This window comes from Puma concolor, chromosome B1 (assembly GCF_028749965.1).
Source record: "Puma concolor isolate L17-30 chromosome B1, mPumCon1.1.hap2, whole genome shotgun sequence".
NCBI classification, from domain to species: domain Eukaryota; kingdom Metazoa; phylum Chordata; class Mammalia; order Carnivora; family Felidae; genus Puma; species Puma concolor.
In genome coordinates, this window is record NC_141670.1 from 175,642,708 (window position 1) to 175,661,213 (window position 18,506).

General features: G+C 47.4%; 1 long non-coding RNA gene across 2 annotated transcripts; it reads right to left on the minus strand.

Moving 5' to 3' along the window:
• Window positions 1-1,954: 1,954 nt before the first annotated feature.
• Window positions 1,955-18,247, minus strand: LOC147582046 (uncharacterized). Of its 2 annotated transcripts, none has more exons than XR_015250521.1 (3): window positions 17,459-18,247; window positions 15,443-15,902; window positions 1,955-2,252 (listed from the first exon to the last, which is right to left on the minus strand). It is a non-coding gene; the product is annotated as an uncharacterized LOC147582046 (long non-coding RNA). The 2 variants fall into 2 exon arrangements; XR_015250520.1 differs by lacking the exon at window positions 1,955-2,252 and adding an exon at window positions 5,001-6,870 and having other exon boundaries at window positions 17,459-18,246.
• Window positions 18,248-18,506: the final 259 nt, after the last annotated feature.

Below are 18,506 nucleotides of genomic sequence, written 5' to 3' on the forward strand. Positions count from 1 at the left end.
AACACACCAATTACCTAAATTGACTCAAGAAGAAATAGAAACCACAACAGACCTATTACAAGTAAAGAGAGTGAATCGGTAATCAAAACCTCCCATTGGAAGAAGGTTCAGGACCAGATGTCTTCACAGGTGAATTCTACTAAATATTTAAAGAAAATTTAATACCAATCCTTCTCAATCTCCTCCAAAATATGGTAGAGGGGAACACTTCCTAACCCATCGCATGATGACAGTGTTCTTCTGATACCAAAATTAGTCCCGCAGTTCTTTCAGGACTCTGCCCTCCCCTTCCATACAACTATAGTTTCACCTCCTCCCACACACATATGCATTCCCTCGCCTCAACTTACTTTTCATCATAGCTCTTATCACTACCTGATATATACTTACTTTCCTATTGATTGATTCTCTTCTCTCACTAGAATGTGGGAGTTCCATCAGAGCATGGAATATTTTTTTCCACGGAATAACTTCTTAGGCATGAATTTTCCACGCCTAAGATAGTGCCTACCACATAATAAGGGCCTATAAAAATGTGTTGGGTAAATATATTGGCTAACCATTCTTTTACTGAAAGAAAATAAAGAGAAATCTAGAGAGGACCTGGGTATTGCAGAACTCCAAGATCTAGCTGACTAGAAGAAAATTCGCCTTCAGAAGCAGATAACCAAGAAAGTGTTATGTCAGGAAAACAAAGGGAAATGAGATTTCTGAAAAGCAGGGACCAGTCAGCAGTGTCAATAATGCTGAGAAATCAAGTACAATAAGAACCAAAATGTCCACTGGATTGAGCTGCAGATTATTGGCCACCTTCGTGAGAATCATTTGGGAGGTATCATAAGGCTAGAAGACATAAGCCAGGTAACTTTGAGCAGTAGATGAAGGAGGCAGCCCATTCTGATAACATTTTAAAGAAGTTTTTCTATTAAAAACAGAAGACACAGAGATAAGGAAGCTGCTAGAAAGGGCAGGTGTCAAGTGAGGATATTGTCTTTAAGTGGGAAAGATCTGTAAATGTCTAAAAGCACATGGAAAGAACCCAGTTGAGGAGAAAAGAAGTTGAAAATACAAGAGAAGGCAAGGTTCCCGGAAGGAAAGGTATGGGAGGCAGACCATAGGACTGGCTTTAGCAAGGACCAACCTCTCCTACACTCTCAGGCTGCAGGAAGGCAAGACCCGGAGAGCCCCTTTGACTTACCCACCAGCCCAACCAGGACCCAGGTCTCCAGTGTTCTTTTTACTATGCAGTTTTTTCTCTTGCCCAAATTAGAATGTTCAATGAGACATGAGGAGGAGAGGGGGTTAGAAATCAAAACTGGTAAATAAAAAATGCCTATTACAATAGATTTTGTCATTGAAGACTTTCTTAGGGAGGGTGCTTCTTCCCACTCAGGAGCTCTTTCCCCAGCAGCATGAACCCCATTAGCAGAGTATCTCCCTGGAGCCCTTCTTCACCCCTCCCCTGGACAGCAGAGGGACTTACCTAATTGAGGAATCTGTGGGAAGAAACCAAGCATGCACAGCCCAGCCCCTTCCTGTCTCTTCTTCCTTGTAGGAAATAGCAGAGAAAACATGCTCTAGATGGCTGTCAAACCCATGGCAAGCACAGCAGTAAAGCTCTCCACGCTTCCCGTGTGTGGAGGCCAGCAGTGGTCTGCTTCTGCCTCTGACCAGATCGGCTGGTGCAGCCAGCACGTGCACTCACGATTAGGAAGTCCATTTGGCCACAGATATATTCCACTTTCTCCAATGTCAGCTTTATCAATAGGAAAGATGTTATTTTGGTGTCTCTCTGCCTCTCTCCTTTGTCTTTTTTTTTTTTTTTTCCAGTGGGTTCAGAAAAAGATGAGAGGAAGGGAACTAATTATTCCAACAAAAATTAAACTATTCAAATCGGCATGTGAAACTTCATTCTTGAAATCATTCTTTTTAAGACAGAAGGACCAAAAAACCATAAGACACAATATGACTATTTACTGATATGATTTAAATAGTGAAAGTGCATTCTTTTTGAGGAAGAACACCCCAAAAGGAGAACATGAGGGCCTGATATTTCATAGATGTGTAAAACCCAAAGGATCTGCTTGCTTAATTCATCTGGATCGAAGTACAAAATCACAGTTGATTGTTTGACTCTTTCCAGGATTCCACTGTTTTCTGTCTGGAAACAGCCACGGCCACATCCACAATTCCAAACTTGAGAAAATGACCCAGAATTCTCACAACATGTGAAGAGCACAGCGATGACCATCCTGTGAGGGTGGGAGAGAAACGTGCCAAAGTACATTCTTTGTTGATGAGAAAAAATTCACCGACAATTGTAAAATTAGGTGTTTGGCACCATATTTAGCCATGGAGCCAGTTTTCAACTCACTTCTCTCCAACTTTTTCAGTGCCAAAGAGTTGCTCCTAATAATCATCTCAAAAATAGTCACTGTCACCTTCTCCAATTACTTCAGTCTCCATATTTCAAATTGAAAAATATTGGCCTTGACTGCACAACTTCTCCCAAGTTGCTATTTGGAAATTTACCAGATAAGCTTTAGGTCTATCAGTGAAGACCAAGATTAGCAGCAAAATCCCTCTTGCAATTTTGCTTGAAAGCTATTTTAAGAAACAAAGGGGCTGGGGATTATTCAATGACTTTAAGGCACATCAGAATCTGTGGGAGGTTTGAAGTCGAGGGTGGGAACGTGGGCAGGACTAAGGGAGCTGGTAAAGGCAAGGTTGAAGGAGACACAGCAAAACTCAGAGCAGAAGCATATGGCCTACACTCCATCCAGGTCCTGCAGTGAACAGCCTCCAATCATCTTACATCCTTGCAACAGTTGTTTGAATTGAAAGCTCCCAGAGAGAGGATCTGACCACTTTGATTTATAAGAGCAGGCACTTCCCTCCACCATCTGCCCTCCCCAAAGCAGCCCATAGTGGGAAGCTCCCTAAAAGACAGAAGGAGTACAATTGGAATGGTAGGATTGGGTGCTGGACAAGCGACCCCCATACTTGGGCCCCATGGGGAAGTCCAGTGAGCATCAGTTCGGTGGTTTGATTCAGCCATGATGGTTTATTGCATGGTGATCCTGAGAGCCCTCATTCATCCAAACACGATTCAGTACATAGTGATTAAGTCCTTCTGAGTAGAGATACATCGGTGAGCAAAACAGATACAGTCCCTGCCTTGATAGAGTTCACAGCCTTCTCAAATCATCCACTCTGACTTATAGGCCACTGAGCCACCCTCATTGTTAGAAGCTCACAGTTGCCATAAAACAATCCCATCCAAACCTTAGCCCTGGTCTGACAGAAAGTCTGGGTCGGAAGGACACCACTGCACAGACTTGACATACTAAGGACTGATATTCTGAGCTCAACTCATCTGCAAATTGAAAAATGAGCTTGAGCTCGGTGTGGACACAAGGAAATGCAGAATGTGACCATGTCACAGGGGACTGATCACCAGCAGGTGACCCTGAGGGGTCAGCAGACAGCAGCATAGCTTGCTGGAAACTTTGTACCTAGTGATATTAGTACATGTTAGTTCAAACAAACGTTTCCATTTTGGTAGATTCTTTTGTAAAACTGCTAATTTTACATTCGAAGAATGCACTGAACTACCTAAAGTGTGTAGTGTGTGTGTGTGTGTGTGCGCGCACGCGCGCGCGCGCGCGCGCACATGTACATGTGCTCACTAGAAAGTATAAAAAAGAGTTCAATTTTTTTCCCTTGTTTTTCATGGTGACATCTGGGCATCCATGGTGGTCAATGTCATGGAAAACTCGGGAGCTTCCGGATCTAGTACTCTGTTATTTATCTGTGTTCATGGCCTTGGAGAAGTTTCCTAACTTTGCTGAAGTTTGTTTCCTCATCTATAATATTAGAATAATACTATCTATCCTTTGTCATGCACTGACCATGTGCCAGGCACTATGCTGAAAATTTTTAAAGATTTTTCCCCAAATCCCTTTTGCTTACTTTTTATTTATACTGATTTTGCAAATTAAGAATCAGACATAGAACAGTTAAGTAATTTGCCTAAGATCATGGAGCTGATAAGTGTAGGAGAGGTAAGTTTTTAATCCGGGTGTATCTGACCCCAGAGCCCATATTCCCCAACACCTCATTCTACGACTTTCTTACTGGGTGCTTTTGGTAGGACAGGATCAGATCAGGTGACCAAAACCCTCAAAATTCCCCTCCACAATCATCAGCGACTCTAGCTCCTTCTCATTGCTTTACCATGCTCAACAAGTGGTTTCCACCTCATGGTCTAAGAAGGCTGTTCACATCCAGCCATCACATCCACGTTCCAACTGGCATAGAAAAGAAGAGAAAAAAAGGGGCATGTTTCTTCCTGTTTAGGACACTTCCTCAGAACTGCACAGAACACTTCTGCTTCCAACACAATGACCTCATGGGCACACGTAGCCACAGGGGAGGCTGGGCTATGTGGTCTTCTTGTAGGAATTCATGTGCCTCGTTTAAAGAAAAAAAAAAGTACAATTATATTATTAAGGAAGAAAGGAAAGGAGAGCACTGGAGGACAATCTTTGGTGCACAGGATAATGGAAATGATGAGGGAGAACGTAAAAGACGCACCAGTTCACTGCCTGGCACGTAGCAGGTACCTGAACATAATGCCATCACTTATTATGGTTGACCTCCATCTGGCATCCTGCAGGACCCCAGCAGAAAAATCACAGATTCCAACCGTGAAGGAAAGGTCACAGGGAAAGGGTAGGAGAAGGAACTACTGTTTTTTTTTTTTTTTTTTTATTTACTTATTTATTTTTCAACGTTTATTTATTTTTGGGACAGAGAGAGACAGAGCATGAACGGGGGAGGGGCAGAGAGAGAGGGAGACACAGAATCAGAAACAGGCTCCAGGCTCTGAGCCATCAGCCCAGAGCCCGACGCGGGGCTCGAACTCCCGGACCGTAAGATCGTGACCTGGCTGAAGTCGGACGCTCAACCGACTGAGCCACCCAGGCGCCCCAGAACTACTGTTTTAAATTACCATCATATTATGGATCGGGCCTCGTTTCCCACACGAAAGCGCCGCCTCTGCCCATCTGCAGCATCCTGAGGACCGCGTGGAAGGTGATCACGAGAAGGAGCTTCAGCAACCGTCCCTGGCGGCATCCGTGCCCACCACGTGAGCCGCGGGGTGATGCTATCACAGGTGACCGCCAGTAAGTAATTTCTACCGCAACGGTTCATGGAAATGCAGTTTTCATTACAGTAAGAAAATTGAAATCTCAGCCAGCCTCTGTGGGTTGCATCTGGCCCATTCCTCATTTCTCGTAAGATTGCGTGTTGTTTTCATTCCCCTCCTGATTAGCCTTTATCATGAAGGGTAGAGGGGGAGCAAGGTGATTGAAATCCCCAGGAAATCTCCACCTCACACTGCCATTCAGCAATCTTCCTCAACCATCCAGATACCAGGGCTCTGATCAAGTAGGAAAGGGCCATTTTTTAATTTGAGGTGGAGATATTATCTAGTAGGGAAGGTTCCAGATGGCTGGACTGAATTGAAGTGACAGACAGGCAACCAGTATGGAAGGGGGAAGAGGAAAGGGAGAGAGGGAGAAAGAGGGAAAATGGCGGCACTGAGGGCCCCAAGTCAGTGAAAAGCTCTCAAATGTACCGGACGACTTCCCTTGGGTGGGAGGTGTTTGGGGCATGGATACTATGAATGCCTTTCCACACAAAGTATGTTCTCAACTCGGTTTGCCTCTTGCTCTTTGAATTGCAAATGATCTGTGGCTGCACAAAATTTCTCCTTTGTTGGAAAGACGTTAACTAAACATGCTGCAGGCTTGCTCCTTCGGAAGCCCCTTTCGTCTCAATTCAGGGTCGCTGTCCCTCAGCTCCTAATCTCTCACGCCCCGTGTCTTTTCCTGTCACTGCCGGCTCCTTCTTTGCAGCTCATCTTTTTTTGCGCCACCCACTCAGCAGAGTAAGCAAGGAGCTAACAGATTCGCAGCAAAGAGAACATCTGCTTAGCCACGCGAGTCAAAGCGCATAATTTCGTAATTTTGTTGAGAAAGCAAAAGGGCACTAGACATCCTCCCCTTGGCAGAGGCCCACCCAGTTTTAGGTTTTATCTCTTCCCTGTTTTTTCCTGTTACTGCTCATCATATGACCAAATGGGTCCTGGCTGCCATTTTCTTAGCCCCAAACTGATACTCTATCAACCACGTGCAAGTAATTTCCAGAAGAGTGACTACGGTAAAAATCAGGGAGGAGGAAAAGTTTGATTTCAGCAGAGAGCCAGACTCAAAGTTTTCCCATAACCTACACATGTTCAAGCCATGACCAATTCAGCATGGAGTAGTGACAGGGAGATTCATCTACGCCATCTTGGAGAGCTGTCTGATTGCTCAAGATGTTCACAGGAGGGAAACTGCCTTGCCCCTTATTTTGTTTACTCATTCACGCATCTTGAGATTCTCCTTTCCCAGACTCTTTTAGCAGATCCGTGTTTTGCCATGACTGACAGAAGTTCATAGGCACTGGAGCTGCATTTACCTGTTAGTCTCTTGGAGGGCATGCTGTCCCCGCTTGCAGGCAAACTGGGATTCTGGAATGATCTGGGGATCATTTCACTGGTCAGTGGGTTCATGTTCCCTCTCCAAGCCTGGAAGCTTCCTTGTCCCCATTCTTACTCTCGAATATTATTTCATTTGCACCTATGTACGCGGGAGACCTTTGAGCCTGGAGATGGCCGGACTGCCAGGAAACTGACAGAGTCCGACTTACCCTCATCTTTTCCTTTTGCGTCTCCGACTCCAGTGGCACCACGAGGTGTCCTTCAAGATCTCAAATACAGCGCTGCTCCCTGCTCCCTGGTCTTCTGCAAATGGACAGGCACTGCCAGAGGACAGACGGTGGACCAAGGAAGGAAAGACTCACAGGTTATGGATTTCAGAGCAATGAGGAACCTTAGAGACCGTCCATGCCTGTCACTTTACGGAGAGGAGCGCCACGGTCAAGGCTGCGCACAAAGCCACGGCAGAGCCAGGCCAAGAGATGGAAACTCCAGCTTCTGATTCGGGGCTCTCTTCACTGTGCCTGGTGTGCCTGATGTAATGCTGGCTGATGGCACTCCCCAGACCCAAGAGTTCCCAACACTGTATGAAGACACCGAAGAGATGTAAAAAGTGGAACCGTTGACAGAGAGAAAGAGGCAGAAACTTCTTTTTATTTATGGCCAGCTGGTGTTTCTGTTGGCCTACTCACGATGGGAGAATTGAATGGATCTGAAGGACGGGAGGACAGCAAAAGAAATGAAGCAAGGGGGTCAGAAGAACATGCCAAGGCGACTGGCCGCATAAGCAGTGGAAGCGACCCGCACGGGTCCAAATCCCAGCTCTCTCCCTAGCTGTGTTGCTTAACCTCTCTGCACCTCAGTTTCCTCAGCTGTAAAATGGACATCATAGTACTGTCTGCACTATAAGTCTTTTCGTGGAAGGTTCTCAGTACAGTACTGGACACATAGCTGGCCACGGTTATATTCATTCCCAGGGAAGGAAGCGTGAGGGACAGCCACGAGAAAAACACAAGGCGTCTGTCAGGCAGACTGCAAATGAACCCCTCTCCCCGTTTCTGGCAGTGTTGCTTGGAGAAAGTACAGTGTGATGCCAAGGGCCTGCGTTCGAAAAATGGTATGAGTGTGACGCTAAAACGGAGAGGTCTCAAAACACCGTGGCTTACAGAACAAAGAGGGTTATTTGTCCGTCAAGGCACAATCCTGATGTGAACTGTGCAGGTCAGTGGAGGAGCTCTGTTTCTTTGTGATCATTCGGGAACCATGGTTTTTGCCAAGTGGTGACTCTGCCAACCCCTCCGTGTTCTTGTCAAACCGAATCAGCCCCATATCCAGATTTTAGCCAGCAGGTAGAAAGGGGGTGTGGGGACGAGGCGTACCCATCATCTTAAGGCTCAAGCCACAACGTAGCACCTTGATGTCTGCTCACCTTTAACTTGCAAGAATTTTGTCATATGGTCACATCACCCCGACTGCAAGGGAGGCTGGGGACAGAGTCTAGCTGTGCAGTCACCAACCCAGAGAGGAGGGGAGAGACACCCACGTTCAAATCCAGTTCTCGTGATTACTGATTGCGTTTAGGGGCAAGTTACGGAAACGCTTCCTACCTCTTCTTGCTCTCTCCTTTAACCAGTTCTCTAGTGTCAATCACCCTTTGATTCTACAAGTATTTCTTGAGCACCTACTATGTGCCGGACACTGTTCTAAGTCCAGAGGACACAGCTTTGAACAAGACAGACCAAGCCGCCTTCGCTTTGAAGCAGATTCACTATAAAGCTAATGAGGAGACTTCCGGGGAATTTTTCTTTTCATTCCAAATCAATATTCATTTTCATGCTGAGTTTTATAGTCTTTTCTTAAAATCGTTTTTCTCTAAGTTTATTTATTTATTTGAGAGAGAGAAAGGGAGCACAAGGGGAGGAAGGCAGAGAGGGAGGGAGACAGAATCCCAAGCAGGCTCCTCACTGTCAGTGCACAGAGCCCGACGTGGGGCTCGATCTCACAAACCATGAGATCAGGACCTGAGCCAAAACCAAGAGTGAAAACCTCTCTTTTTACTGAGATCTCTCATTAGGATTGTAAAAGAAACAATAGACACCTAGGTCTTGAGACATTTTAATGATCATTTTGTCAGAACTTAAATATGCTCGAGATTTTTCAGGGCTACTTGTATCCACACTGTCCAGGCTTCTCCATGCCCTAGGTCCCAACTAGCCTTTTCTTACCTCCTACCCTGAACACCTACATGCAATTCCTTATCCTAGAATGAGTTCTTAAGTCACAGAATTTTAGGGTGAGAAGGAACCTTGGTGTTGATGAGTCCATTCCAGAGATATTACCGATCGGCCCTGAGACTCGCGGTGAGTTTACAGTCAAGCTAAGGGAAAGCCTCAATCTCTGCATTCCTAGGTCTGTAATCAAAATCAGTGACAGATGAAAGGTGCCTGCAGTGTTTTGTGACAGCAGAACTTAAGGCAGAAGTTGTTAAATAAACACTCACGGACGTGGCCTGCCAGATCTACCCACGTCGTAGGTGGTTATGAGCGTTCACTGAGATAACACATGTTAAAGCACACGGAACGGCGTGAGAGACATTTAAACGTCAGTGGCGGATACTACTTTGGTGGCAGAGCAAGGGGAGTGTCCCAAGACCAGATGTGGTCCCCGTGGGAAAGGGCGCAGGTGTGGGGCACTGTGGGGTGGTCTTGGGGCCTGTAGGCATGAACAGAAGACCTCAGCAGAAAGGGGCTGGCCGTTATACCTCCGGAATCCCAGGAGCTGGGGAAGGAGTCATATGAGACCACCCAGAGGGATAGAGACCTTCAGCCTGGGTCAAGGGAACCACAGGAGACGGGGGGCCCAGCTGGAGGCCTCTGCAGAGCCCGTGACAGGGCCAGCTTTAATCATCTGCCAGGCCACCCCATGGAGGCCAGCTGCCGGCCCAAAGGGCTTAGGCCACCCAGCCACGTGAGAACGATCTTATTCCCTTACCTCTCCCCTTTCTGGGCTTCATTCCAAGCACGGAGGGAAGCAGCAGCTAGCAAGGGGGAGGAGGTGAGCAGAGGGGGAGGCGAGGAGAAGGGCCATGCCCCCTTTCCCAGGGCAGGCTTCCAGGATGAGGCGGGTCTGAGCCAAGGGAGAAGAAAAGATTTCAGGCTAAATCAGTTTCAGAGTTTTAACTATTACCTGGGACTTAGAATGTTAAGGTCCAAAGGCAGGCTACTTCTTTGCAACTCAAAGGAGTATTGTATGATCTGAGCACGACAGCAAGTTCACTGGCTCAAGTCATCATTGGAGGGAGAGGGCTGCTGCCGCCATCGAATAAAATTGAAGGAGACAATGGGGGCCCCCACAAAACTTGGATCTGCCCCTACTGCTCCCAGGGGCGAGAGATGATAGACAGATGGAGAGAGAGAGAAAGAGGGGAAGAGTTCCATTTGGTTCACAATCCCTGTTTCATGCTCTTCCAGTGAGCCAGTTATACACGATTTTAATTTGACAGTCATTCTGGCTGTGTCAAAAACATGCAATGCTATTTCCTAAATCGTCACTTTCTTTTAAAAAAAAAAAAAAATGTTTATTTATTTTTGAGAGACAGAGGGAGACAGAGGCTCTGAAGCGGGCTCTCCACCAACAGCCGCGATCCTCCCCATGCAGGGCTCGAACTCACAAACTGCGAGATCATGACCTGAGCCGAAGTCGGCTGCTCCACCAACTGAGCCACCTGGGGCACCCCCTAAATCATCACTTTCTGCCAATAAGAAAGCGCATTTTTATTCCACTCTAGTGTACTCGCTCATGAGTTAAAAGTACTTTTTGGACTCCCTTTTAAACTTCCTGATTGCACACGATAGTTTTATCGTCTATAATCCTTTCACTCACTGAAGCCTCAGGGATATATATCATAGAGGCCATGTTGCTCTGAACATGGCATGAGCTCAAAACTGCAGTCACTGACTCCTCGTGTCTCCAGGCCACGGAGTCCCACACGATGTTTTCATGTTCCTTGAGGCCTTCCCCATCACTCTCTACTGACAGATTACATGCAGTCAGGTCATTCATTCATTCATTCATTATTTATTGGATTGGGTACCCCCTTTATGCCCAACACCCTGTGGGGTGCTGGAGATAAAAACCTGACAGCTGACCAGCACACAGACCCTGCCCTCGAGGCACACACCATCTACTATTTCATGATTCACTGGGTATTGAATGATTGTGATAACAGGTGATAAGGACCACGTTGGCATTATAGACAAGGTGCAGGGGCAATGGGTCAGATCAGTTTCACAAAAGAGAACAGCATCGGGCTAGAAGGATCAGTAAGACTTTTCCAGGCGGAGGGAACCCCTTGCGTGAGTCAGGATGGCCTAAGTTATGCCATGGTAACAAAATGACCCTGAAGCCTTGGTAGCTAAATATAACTAAGATTTATTTTTCACTCGAGTCACGTCCAAGGCCGGTCAGCTGGTTCGGGGGTGGGTAGGAGGAATAATAGGCAAGGCTCTGCTCTACACAGTCCTTTGAGGCCCGAAACGAGCAGAGTCCATACGCTCTAATAGCCCTACCATCCAGAACATGTGGCTTCCAAGCTGGCCCTGCAGGGAACGGAAAGCTGGAAGGTAACACATTGAAGGTGAATTCCTCAGCACAGAGGTGACAGAGATAATTTCCATTCCCACTCATTGGCCAGAACTAGTCACCTGTTTCATCAGGTTGTGAACTGTACAGGGACACGTGGCTGTTCTGTGAGTGTGACAAACGTCTCTGCCACAAGCTCAAACACAGGAAACCATTTCCTACGTTTAGGAAACCGAATAGTTCAAAATGATTAGAGAAGAGAGTGCAGACAGGCAGTAGCAAAAGTTGAGTTAAGAAAGGTAGGGGGAAGGGGCACCCGGGTGGCTCATTTGGTTAAGCGACAGACTCTTGACTGTGGCTCGGGTCATGATCTCACGGTTTGTGAGTTCGAGCCCTGCATCAGGCTCAGCCCTGACAATGCAGAGCCTGCTTGGGATTCTCTCTCTCTGCCTCTCTCTGCCCCTCCCCCACTCATGCTTTCTCTCTCCCTCCCTCTCTCTCTCTCTCAAAATAAATATATAAACTTAAAAAAAAAAAAAAAGAAAGGTAGGGGTAAGATGATGGAATCTTGTGTGCCTTGCGTAAGAGTTTGGACCACCGTATGTGCAAAGCAAAGCTTTTGAAGAGTTTTAAACATAGTATCACAGTCATTTTGCATTTTAAGTGCATCCCTCATGAAGCAGCATGCAGGATGAATTAGAAAAGGACTGGGACAGGAGATGGAAAGGCCAGCTTGATTCCCACAATTGTCCGGGTTACAGATGATGGAGGAACTAAAATAGAGTCACTGGGGATGAATATGAAAAACGTTAAAGAGACAGTCAGTAGAACTTCATGACTGATTCAATATGGAAGAAGGAGAAAAATAAGATGACTTTCTCTTTTGCTCTAGATGAATCTCGGTGCCACCCGTTAAGATAAGGAATATAGGACGATGAATGGGCTTGGGGGGAAAGACACTGAGGGCGATTTGGGACCTGAATTTGAGTTACATAACGTGTTTGTTATGAGCTGAATTATGTCTCTCAAAAATATATGCTTGGGGAGCCTGGGTGGCTCAGTAGGCTAAGTGTCTGATTGTTGATTTCAGCTCAGGTCATGATCTCGCGGTTCGTGACACCGAGCCCTGAGTCGAGCTCCACGCTATCAGTGTGGGCCTCTTGGGATTCTCTCCTTCTTTCTCTGCCCCCCACCCCCACTGCTCTCTCTCTCTCTCTAAATAAATAAATGAACTTCAAAATAATCAAATAAAAACTTTAAAAAAAGATATGTTCAGTGGGGCACCTGGGTGGCTCAGTCAGTTAAGCGTCCAACTCTTGATTTCGGCTCAGGTCGTGATCTCAAAGTTCATGAGTTTGAGTCCTGCGTTGGGCTCTCTGCTGACAGTATGGAGCCTACTTGGGATTCTTTCTCTCTCTCTCTCTGCCTCTCCCTCTCTCTCTCTCTCTGCCTCTCCCTCTCTCTCCAAATCAATAAACTTAAAAAAAATTTTTTTTAATATGTTCAGGTCAATGCCCCCCCCAAGAGCTCAAAATGTGATCTTATTTAGAAATAGGGTAATTATAGATCTAATTGGTTACTATTAGGATGAGGTCATCTGGAGGAGAGTAGACCCTTCATCTAATGTGACTGGTGTCCTTATAAGAAGATAGCTAGGTGACCACAGAGGTAGAGATTGGTGTGATGTACCTACAAGCCAAGAAACACCAAGGATTGCCAGAAAATATCAACATCTACAAGAGGCAAGGAAAGACTCTCCTCTGTGTTTCAGAGAGAGCGTGGCCCTGGCAACACCTTGATTTTTGACTTCTAGCTTCCAGAACTGTGAGAAGATAAACTCCTGTTGCTTTAAGCAGTTCGTGGTACTTTGTTACAGTATACGGAAGAAAGGGATACAGGCATCCAGGGGGAGCTGTCCAGTTGACAGTATGGATGAGGGCAGGCCCATCTTCTGAAAGCCCAATGTGGGGTTACTAAGCAACACGGAGTAGGCTGGGGCACATGCTGGAGGGGCTTTCTCTTGCCCAGGGAGGCGAGGAAAGGGAAATGGGCAGGGAAGCATCACAATGAAGATGACGTTAGAAGAGGGCTTTGGAGGATAAGTTGGGATGTTTCTCTCCTAGCTGATGACAAACTCCCGGGAGCCAAGTCTACGTATCTGACAAGTATCTGACAAACATTTATTGAACACTCTTGCGATGGGCTCTGTGCTAGGCTCTGAGAGTATAATGAAGAGGGAACAGGCACAGACCCAATCTTCATGCAATTATAATTTACTGGGGGAGACAGACTAACGCCCGTCAGTATCAAATAACCAACCAGAAAAACATACAGGCACCCACTCTGGTTAAGTGATATGAAACACATCACCAAGTGTTAAGAGAACGTATTTCAAGGAAGTTGTTTAAGCCTGGAGGCTGTGAAAGGCTTTCTGAGGAAGCGAGGTTTGAACTGAGATTTGAAGTAAAGGAGTTAATTTTACATGAAGAGGGAAAGGGAGGGGTGAGTCCAGGCAAAGGTTCTGGAGCCAGAGGGGAGGCTCGTGCAGATTTGAGGATCTGAAAGAAAGGCAAGGTCACTGCAGCACAGAAAGGAGGGGGAGCTGACCCTGAGAGGAGGCAGTAGCCTGGAGAATGGAGGGAAGTGAAAAAGCCAGTCAGTGACTTTCAGCAGGGATCCAGAGAGACAAGATGAAATTTGTTTTTGTTTTTGTTTTAATTTTAAAGATCACCTTGATGAGAATAGTTGGAGAAAGTCAAGAATGGAGGTAAACAGGGGCACCTGGCTGGCTCAGTCAGAGGAGCATGTGACCCTTGATCTTGGGATCATGAGTTCAAGACCCACACTGGGTATAGGGGTAACTTAGAAATAAATACATGGGGCGCCTGGGTGGCTCAGTCGGTTAAGCGTCCGACTTCGGCTCACGTCATGATCTCACGGCTTGTGAGTTCGAGCCCCGCGTCAGGCTCTGTGTTGACAGCTCAGAGCCTGGAGCCTGCTTTGGATTCTGTGTCTCCCTCTCTCTCTGCCCACCCTTGCTTGTGCTCTGTCACTCTCTAAAAAAAAATAAACTAAAAAAGAAAGAAAGAAAGAAAGAAAGAAAGAAAGAAAGAGAAAGAAAGAAAGAAAGAAAGAAAGAAAGAAAGAAAGAAAGAAAGAAAGAAAGAAAGAAAGAAAGAAAGAAAGAGAGAAAGAAACTTTAGGGGCACCTGGGTGGCTCAGTTGGTTAAGCGTCCAAATTCGGCTCAGGTCATATCTCCCGGTTCGTGGGTTCAAGCCCTGAGTCAGGCTCTGTACTGACAGCTCAGACCTGGAGGCTACTTTGGATTCTGTGTCTCCTTTTCTCTGCCCCTCGCTTGCTCGTTCTCTGTCTCTCTCTCAAAAATAAATTGAAAAAAAATTTTTGAAAAAAGAAATAAATAGACTTTTAAAAAAAGAACGGGAGCAAACAGAACTATTCAGAAAGTACTGCACCGGTCCAGCTCAGAGAGCACGTTGGCTTGAGCAACGCAGCAGCAGAGGAGACAGAGGACTTAAGTGTTTCTCTAAGCACTCAAGGGAAAAATGAATGAATGAATGAAATCAACTGTCTGTATCTGCAGCTATTCCACGCTCTTCTCTGTCTTCAGGTTTCAAAATACTGTCTCTCTGGGGCGCCTGGGTGGCGCAGTCAGTTAAGCGTCCGACTTCAGCCGGGTCACGATCTTGCGGTCCGTGAGTTCGAGCCCCGTGTCGGGCTCTGGGCTGATGGCTCAGAGCCTGGAGCCTGTTTCCGATTCTGTGTCTCCCTCTCTCTCTGCCCCTCCCCCGTTCATGCTCTGTCTCTCTCTGTCCCAAAAATAAATAAACGTTGAAAAAAAAAAATTAAAAAAAAAAAAAAACTTCTTTAAAAAAAAAAAAAATACTGTCTCTCTGAACAGTGACATTGATGCCTCGGTGCAAAACATCGTGACATCTGATAAAGGCTTAGTCTATGAAGAGGAAATCAAATGGTGCTCTGAGGAGACGGTGATACTCCTTCCAGTTGGGAAGAGGGGGCCCAGAGAAGAGAGAATAAGAGGTTTGACCCCTGAAGATCTTCACAGGTCACAGGGGCCCCGAGACAAGGACCTATCGGAAGGGCCTAAGGCACCTGCCAGCCACTAGGCTTTCTCTCCTCTGATCTTCCCTAAGGAGCATGACTCACAGGCCCTGTGTACAGAAGGGACGTACCGTACAGTCGAGCTCTCCCAAGGCACCCTGCTGGGCAGCATTATCACTCGGAAAGAGGTTTCGCGCTTCTGTAGTTAGATTTTCCTCCGCTGTTGCACTTACCCTGAGACCCGGGGAGAATGAAGTCTGGACCGTGGCCTTCGCATTACACAGGAGGGTGTGCTTCTTCCCGGGGTCTGGCGCATACCTGCAGTTCTGCTGAGCATCGGCTGTCTAGCTCCTGAAGGAGGCAAAGCTGTAGTCCTAGGAGCCAAGAGACTTGGCCCACTTTTGCAACTTGGGATGCGTTGAGTTCAAATAAGTCGCTTGTTTGGGTACCTAATTAGATTTAAGATGCTGTACTAGGTGGGTCTTGAGTTCATTTTCCTTCTCCATCATGCCAAGGAAGGGCGGAGTTCAGAGGCATGAAAGGCAGTCAGCCGTCTTTGAAAATCCATAGTGTCTCACAGTTGATAGAATCTAAAGAGTATTGGGATATTGCTTCGAATCTTTCCTTCTTATTCTTGTTTAATAGATGCTGGAATGGACTCTCCAGAAACAAAGAAAAACCAGACTCTGAAATCTAAAGAACAAACTGATGGTTACCATAAAGGGGAGGTGGGTGGGGGCGACGGGTGAGATAGATGAAGGGGATTAAGAAAACACTCATCATGATGAGCACTGAGAAATGTAGAGAACTGTTGAATCACTATATCGTACACCTGAAACTAATATAACACTGTATGTTAATTATACTCGAATAAAAAAGTAATCAAATCAAGGCAATGTTTTCATCCTAATTTAACCATGCAGGAGCTACTTATGAAATGATACAAATGACTGAATATTATCTAATAATGACATCATATCCACACTTACACCCAAATTCCAATGACTCCGAGCTCCCCTTGCCAAACAGAAGGACCTGAGCCCCTCTTTGAACCCTCCCTGTTATTTCCAGGCGATTCTGAAGGGGCCTCAGTGTCTTGGCCACAGGAGCCACACAGAGCTCTCCATCGGGTTTTTCTTCAGTGAGTCACCGTCATTGAGGGCCACCAAACAGAGCCGTAAAGAGACCGCCCATTGCTGGCAGTGCTGAGACCGCCTCCCCAGCTCTGTTGGACAGCTTGCCATTTGGGTGCTGAGGCCTAAGCCCAGAGTCTCCCAGTCTTTCGTGAGGGCAGTCCCGTTAGACGATGGCTCCTACCCATCTCCTTGGAGAACACTCAAGCCTGATTCCAAGGAGGGTTGAGGACAAAGGCCATGACATCCCTCTCTCGCCATCCCTGTTCTCTCTGTGGGGTTCCCTGCACACCCCGGGCCTGTGTCTCCCCCGTTCAGTCACACAAGCCCCAGGCACATCCACAGAAATCCAAAGAACTCCCTCCGCTGACTGCATCAGAACCTCCTCTCCTGCCTGCCCAGACACACACACACACACACGCAAATTAATATATGTATAGAAAAGGAGCCAAAAGGTCACACATCAAGGAGTTTTCACAATAGCAATGATCCCTGGAGGGTGAGTGTTGTTTGGGTGTTTCTCATTTTTTGTCTGCTGACATACCCCCTTGCTCTGCTTCTTTGTCATTATTTTACCTTGTGATGCTTTCATTATGTATTGATATGCAGTCTACATTTTATTATCTAATACTTTCATTTTTAAAAATCACTTAAGATATTAACATTTGGCTGATACCTGGAAACCCTCCAGTTTATTTTTGGTCTTCCTATAAGTTGCTTGCAAGCCTTCAGGAACTGTTCTTTGAGCGTTTATCTGGCTCTGTGTCTCAACCTAATACGGAAGCTGGCGAGAGCTGGCATCTGTGCGCCCTCACTGTGTGCCAGGCTCCGTGCCAAATGCTTTCCGTGCATTGAACCAAGCCACCCGCCCGAGAACTCTGGGCGGGCACTGTAACCCCCACTAACACTGATGAGGACACAGCTCTTTAGAGCCAACATAAACCACAAGGCAGCACAGGATGGATGCCAGATGCGTGGTGCAGAGCCCCAAATCCTACAGGAGACAAGAGGCCCAGAGCCCTTCGGCGGGGAATCTGGTTAGGGCGCTAGTCCGGGGGGGCTTCCCGAGGCGTTGGCCAGCCGGATCTCCCCCTCCCAGGGAAGTCCTCTCCTTACCCCAAACCCCAGCGTCCTGGAAGAAACAGACGAGGGCTGGGTCCTCTGTGGAACCTCACCCGCTCCCACCCACAGGCTCTCGCGGAAAGTCAGCAAAACTCGGCCAGCCCACTTCAGAGCGGCCGCGGTCCTACCACGCCCGCCCCACCCAACCTCCTGTAAGAGCTTAAGTCAAAAGGCGCCGAAAATCAGACGGCCATCTTGGGATAAGGAGAGGAAAAAAGTCCCCAGCAGCTGCCGCCTAATTGGCGTTCGAAGAGGGAGAGGCTTCCAAGTGCAGAAATGAATTAAATGAGCTTTTTTCCCCTTCAGGGTGGAGTACCAGCTCCACGTCTCCACCCGAGTCACACCCTAGCTGCGGCTATTTATAAGATCTAAGTGCCAGATGGAACCTGCCAGGGCGAAACAGAAAACAGAGGGCCGGACGAAAGGCAGAGGCCCCGCGAGCCGCGAGGGGAGCAAAGCCTGAGTGAGCGGCGGGGGCACCGCAGGGCGAGGGTGCGGAGGCAGCCGGTGCCTCCGCCGCCCCTCTCACCCAAGCGGCACTGCCCCAGCCGGCAGGAAATTGGGAGGGCGGGCTGTTGGATGCTTCTCTTACATTCCACAGCCTGGGGCCCAGGGCCGGGTGCTGGGCAGGGACTCCGGGCTGTACCTGTTGGATCAGGAGCAGACAGCAGAGTCCAGGAAAGCCCGCCCGGCCAGCGGCCAGCTGCCGGGCGGGGCGAGACGGGGCGTGCCGCTGGGGTGGGGCCCAGGTCCCAGCAGAGGCTGGAACACCATGGAGCTTGGTGCTCAGAGTGCAGAGGCAGGGGCAGGGGGCAAGTCCTGGCTTCCCCTCTTACCTGGCATGACCTCATGCCTGTTAGGAACCCCTGGACGACTCTTATTTGGGAAACACTGGCAGTAATTAAACCAACTGAGTAGGATTGTTGAGAAAACCAAACAGTCAGGGCTGAGGAAAGTGCCGCAGCACTGAAACAGCCGCTGTCACTCTTGGACTTTTCGCCCAGATGCAAAAATGCTTCCGTGTTAGCCACTGTCTGGACCA